Source organism: Procambarus clarkii, chromosome 74, assembly GCF_040958095.1.
Source record: "Procambarus clarkii isolate CNS0578487 chromosome 74, FALCON_Pclarkii_2.0, whole genome shotgun sequence".
Lineage (NCBI taxonomy): Eukaryota > Metazoa > Arthropoda > Malacostraca > Decapoda > Cambaridae > Procambarus > Procambarus clarkii.
In genome coordinates, this window is record NC_091223.1 from 16332893 (window position 1) to 16339128 (window position 6236).

Genomic DNA, 6236 nt, shown 5'->3' on the forward strand with positions numbered 1-6236 from the left:
TATATTATATAGTGATGTTGTTTGACTTGCACGAGAATCACACAAGACCTGGGTAAATACTGGTTGGGGGGGGGGGACTGGGTGGTTGATTTATGGAACATAAATTGCCGGGTAACATAATAGACGTTACTGGATTGTTTCAAGCGTAGGTTAGATATGTAAGAATGAGTTTGGGTGGATATAGATAGGAGCTGCCTTGTTTGTTCTTATGTTCTTATGTTATATTATGTTTCCTTTTAGAATGAACCTGTCCGGAAATCTGGAGCGTTGGAGGAGCATTCTCAACTTTTGAAGGTAAGTTTGGAGCGTTGAGGAGCATTCTTAACCTTGGAAGGTGAGTTATTCGTATTTTCAATCACTTAAAAATGTTCTCCAGTGTCGTATTATTTTCATATACAAATATAACGCCATTTTCGAAGTTTGAATTTGGCGCGTTTTTCGTGTTTTGGGGAATGGTCGCAGTGGCGCTGCTAAACACGTCACGAGAATGGAGGCTCATCTTGGGCAAGGGGCCGTACGAGGTTGACGGAACACTGAATCGACGTTAATCACATTGATCCTACGTTGATTTAACGTTACTCGAGCATATTTGAGTTCGTTAACAAAAACGAATTGGTAAACACGTAACTATTGATAGGAAAATGGCAAGCTTTAATGTAACAAGAGGGTTGCAAGCTTCAACAGGGCGCCCTGGCATATTTGTTGCAAATGAACAGAATTTAAAACGAATCGTCGGCATATATCTTATAGAATAATACAATATACATATATATATACATAATGAAAAGATGCATACGCACACTAGATTTTCCTCCATAATACCGCAACTCAATCATACCCTTAAGAACGTTCCCTGAATCTGGATGACGTCAGATCGCGCTCTCTTTTTGTTTTCCTTAGAGTCAAAAGGATGTAAACAATGATCGCCATCTTTTCCTTAGAATCAAAAGGATATAAGGAAGGGCAGAACAGTTTCAAATGTAATTGTATGTTTACATAGGAAGTAAAAAGTGATATTGAACACGGAGGGAGGTAGTAAGATCTTGAGCTCGGTGATTAGCTCAATCATCGCAGATTGGTGATTAGCGTAGCCGAGTGATTAGCGCAGCTGGGGGAAGGGGAACTATGAGTAGAAAGCGCTAAGCCATTGCGACTATATGAGCACTAGGAAGGGGTCAGGATAAGGCTTTGGGATGGGACGGGGAGGGGGAAGGAATGGTGCCCAACCACTTGTGGACGGTCGGGGATTGAACGCCGACCTGCATGAAGCAAGACCCATTATTGAACCAAGCATAAGAACATAAGAACATAAGAACAAAGGTAACTGCAGAAGGCCTATTGGCCCATACGAGGCAGCTCCTATTCTATAACCACCCAATCCCACTCATATACTTGTCCAACCCGCGCTTGAAACAATCGAGGGACCCCACCTCCACCACGTTACGCGGCAATTGGTTCCACAAATCTACAACCCTGTTACTGAACCAGTATTTACCCAAGTCTTTCCTAAATCTAAACTTATCCAATTTATACCCATTGTTTCGTGTTCTGTCCTGTGTTGATACTTTTAATACCCTATTAATATCCCCCTTGTTATGTCCATTCACCCACTTGTAAACCTCTATCATGTCGCCCCTAACTCTTCGCCTTTCCAGTGAATGCAACTTAAGCTTTGTTAATCTTTCTTCATATGAAAGATTTCTAATTTGGGGAATTAACTTAGTCATCCTACGCTGGACACGTTCAAGTGAATTTATATCCATTCTATAATATGGCGACCAAAACTGAACTGCATAATCTAAATGGGGCCTAACTAGAGCAAGATATAGCTTGAGAACCACACCAGGTGTCTTGTTACTAACGCTGCGATTAATAAATCCAAGTGTCCGATTTGCCTTATTACGAACATTTATGCATTGATCCTTTTGTTTTAAATTCTTACTAATCATAACTCCCAGATCCCTTTCGCAATCCGACTTCGCAATCACAACACCATCTAGCTCGTATCTTGTAACTCTATCATCATTACCTAACCTCAGAACTTTACATTTATCAGCATTAAACTGCATCTGCCAATCCTTTGACCATTTCAAAACCCTATCTAGATCAACTTGAAGTGATAGTGAGTCCTCCTCCGAATTAATTTCCCTACCGATTTTCGTATCATCGGCAAATTTGCAAATGTTGCTACTCAAACCTGAATCTAAATCATTTATATATATTATAAACAACAGAGGTCCCAGGACAGAGCCTTGAGGCACTCCACTTACAACATTTTCCCACTCTGACTTGATTCCATTTATACTAACTCTCTGTTTCCTTTGGTATAGCCATGCCCTAATCCAGCTTAATATAGCACCCCCAATACCATGAGACTCTATCTTTTTAATCAGTCTTTCATGTGGCACTGTATCAAAAGCTTTGCTAAAGTCAAGGTATACAACATCGCAATCCTTACCACTATCAACTGCCTCAACAATGCTAGAATAAAAAGATAACAAATTTGTTAAACATGAACGGCCATTTATAAAACCATGTTGCGACTCAATTATTAATTTATGTTTTTCAAGATGAAGACGAATTTTATTTGCTATTATAGATTCGAGTAACTTTCCCACAATAGACGTTAGGCTAATTGGTCGATAGTTAGACGCAAGTGATCTATCTCCTTTCTTAAAAACTGGTATCACATTAGCAACTTTCCAAAACTCTGGCACTCTGCCTGACTCTATTGATTTATTAAATATGGTTGACAGTGGGTCACAAAGCTCCTCTTTGCATTCTTTAAGCACCCTAGCAAACACTTCATCCGGCCCTGGGGATTTGTTTGGTTTGAGTTTTACTATTTGTTTAAGAACATCCTCTCTGGTAACTGCTAAACTCGTCAACCTGTCCTCGTCCCCACCCACATAGACTTGTTCGGCTGAAGGCATATTGTTAAGTTCCTCTTTAGTAAATACAGATACAAAATATTTATTAAAAATACTACTCATCTCTTCATCACTATCTGTTATTTGACCTGTCTCAGTTTTTAATGGACCTATCCTTTCCCTAGTCTTAGTACGATATAACTGAAAAAACCCTTTAGGATTTGTCTTTGCTTGCCCTGCTATGCGAACTTCATAGTTTCTTTTTGCTTTCCTTATCTCTTTTTTAACATTTCTAACCAGTTGTACGAATTCCTGTTCTAAAGTGACCTCCCCATTTTTAATCCTTTTGTACCAAGCTCTCTTTTTACCTATAAGGTTCTTCAAATTCTTTGTTATCCACTTTGGGTCATTAGTATACGATCTATTCAATTTGTATGGTATACTACGTTCCTGTGCTTTGTTTAGAATATTCTTAAATAAGTTATATATTGAATCCACATCGAAATCCCCATTTAAGTCACCTATCGCTGGGTTCATGTCTCGCTCCAAGACCGGCCCACACCCCATACCCAAGCCTTTCCAATCAATTTGACCCAAAAAATTTCTTAGGCTATTAAAATCAGCTTTTCGAAAATCTGGCACTTTAACAGAATTTTCTCCTACTGGTCTATTCCATTCTATGCTAAATCTGATTTCTTTGTGATCACTGCTCCCTAGCTCACTCCCTATTTCGATGTCATTAATTTGCGTTTCCCTGTTAGTTAACACTAAATCTAAAATATTATTTTCCCGTGTTGGTTCCTTAATGTGTTGCGTAAGAAAGCAATCGTCAATTAATTCTAGAAAATCTTCTGCTTCACTATTCCCTGTTTTATTCAACCAGTTTATTCCGCTAAAATTAAAGTCACCCATGACATAAATACTGTTAGATCTAGATGCTCTAGATATTTCATCCCATAGATGCTTTGCTTCCATTCTGTCTAAATTTGGTGGCCTATATATTACTCCTATTATAATATTATTAGCTTTTTCGTTTAATTCAATCCAAATAGTTTCTGTGTGTGGCTCTGTTTTGATTCCCTCTTTGAGACTACATTTCAAATTGTCCCTAACATATATGGCTACTCCACCTCCTCGTCTAATATATCTATCTGTGTGAAATAGTTTAAATCCATATATTTGATATTCAGCTAATAGTTCTCTATTTTCTACATTCATCCACGTTTCGGTAAGTGCAATAATATCTATTTTTTCTGTGCAGACAAGAGCATTTAATTCGTTAATTTTATTTCTTAGACTTCTACTGTTAGTGTAATATACCCTAAGTGAATTGTTATTTTGCGGACCTTCTCTTTCCCTGATCGTTTTGCCATCTCGCAGCTGTCAGTGTGATAATAAAGCTTAGAATATCGCCATTGTGCAATCAGTTTCAAACTTTTGTGAAGTCAGATTCGAACCTGTGTAAAGTGAGATTCGATCCCCCCAAAGCAGCCGGCGCTCTGTACGCCAAGAGGTGCGTAAGCTAGCTAACCCAGGTTCGTATCTCGCTTGAGCGGAAGCCGTAGAGATGGGGGGTGGTCGCTGGAATGATACGAGGGCGCGGGGGGGGGAGAGACAGAAATAGAGAGAAAGGTACACACACACACACACACACACACACACACACACACACACACACACACACACACACACACACACACACACACACACACACACAGCCGTCAAGTGATGTGGTGGAGGCTGACTCCATACACAGTTTCAAATGTAGATATGATGGAGCTCGACAAGCTCAGGAACCTGTACACCAGTTGATTGACGGTTGACAGGCGGGACCAAAGAGCTATAGCTCAACCCCCGCCAGCACAACTAGGAGAGTATACACACACACACACACAGATAAAAGCAAACAGGAGATAACTACAGTATATACAGATGACAGACAGAGGTGAAAATAATTAAACGAAAGTTGTTGCGTTAACGGAAACGTTGACTAGTCAAGGTCAGTGAAGAGTAGATTACTGAGCTCCTGCCATTCACCACTCTACCACTGTTCTACCACTCTACCACACTGTTCTACCACTCTACCACACTGTTCTACCACTCTACCACACTGTTCTACCACTCTACCACTGTTCTACCACTCTACCCCACTGTTCTACCACTCTACCACACTGTTCTACCACTCTACCCCACTGTTCTACCACTCTACCACGCTGTTCTACCACTCTACCCAACTGTTCTACCACTCTACCCCACTGTTCTACCACTCTACCCCACTGCTCTACTCTACTACCCTGTTTAATAATCATTCCTCAAACTACTATCAACATTCATACGTCTGTAACTGTCCTGGTTACGTGACCTTTAGCCACTAGTAGAGAAGCAATTACCTTCAAAGTTTTTTTTTGAGATATATACAAGAGTTGTTACATTCTTGTAGAGCCACTAGTACGCGTAGCGTTTCGGGCAGGTCCCTGGAATACGATCCCCGCCGCGAAGAATCGTTGTTACAACCAAGTACACATTTTACTGTTGCGTTAAACAGAGGCTACAGTTAAGGAATTGCGCCCAGTAAATCCTCCCCGGCCAGGATACGAACCCATGACATAGCGCTCGCGGAACGCCAGGCGAGTGTCTTACCACTACACCGCGGACCTTCGACAAGCCACCGGCTTTCTGTCCTCGTCGAGACCACTAGTGTTAGTGGCTCTCAGGTAAATACATATACCCGAGCCAGAGACGACGTTCCGTTGTTTGGATAAGTCGAATTAGACGAGAGATATTTCGTAAGGGTGGTGTGGTTAATTACCAGATTACCATTATTGTCTCTCTAACTATAGCTTGGGATTACTAACAATTCTCAAACCAATATATTATTTTATTAGGTCAAAGACAACTAACCAAACGCATCAAGGCAGCCAAAAATATCTTTTAACACTAAGAAGTCTGGGTTATCTCTCTCTCTCTCTCTCTCTCTCTCTCTCTCTCTCTCTCTCTCTCTCTCTCTCTCTCTCTCTCTCTCTCTCTCTCTCTCTCTCTCTCTCTCTCTCTTATAAGCATATATGGTTATATTGTATCAAGTACTGGTATGCGTGTAGTTACCAGTATATCACAAATTTTAGAAGAAAAATATATGTTTATACATATAATGTGGTATATATATGTATGTATAATGATGTATATGTATATGTATATATGCATATATATATTTATATATATATACATAATACATATTTTTGTAATCACTACTTCCGCTTATATTAACACTGCTGATAAGCTTTATTGATGTGTATCAGTGAGATGGGTGGCTGTGGGTGGCTGTGGGTGGCTGTGGAGTGGCTGTGGAGTGGCTGTGGAGTGGCTGTG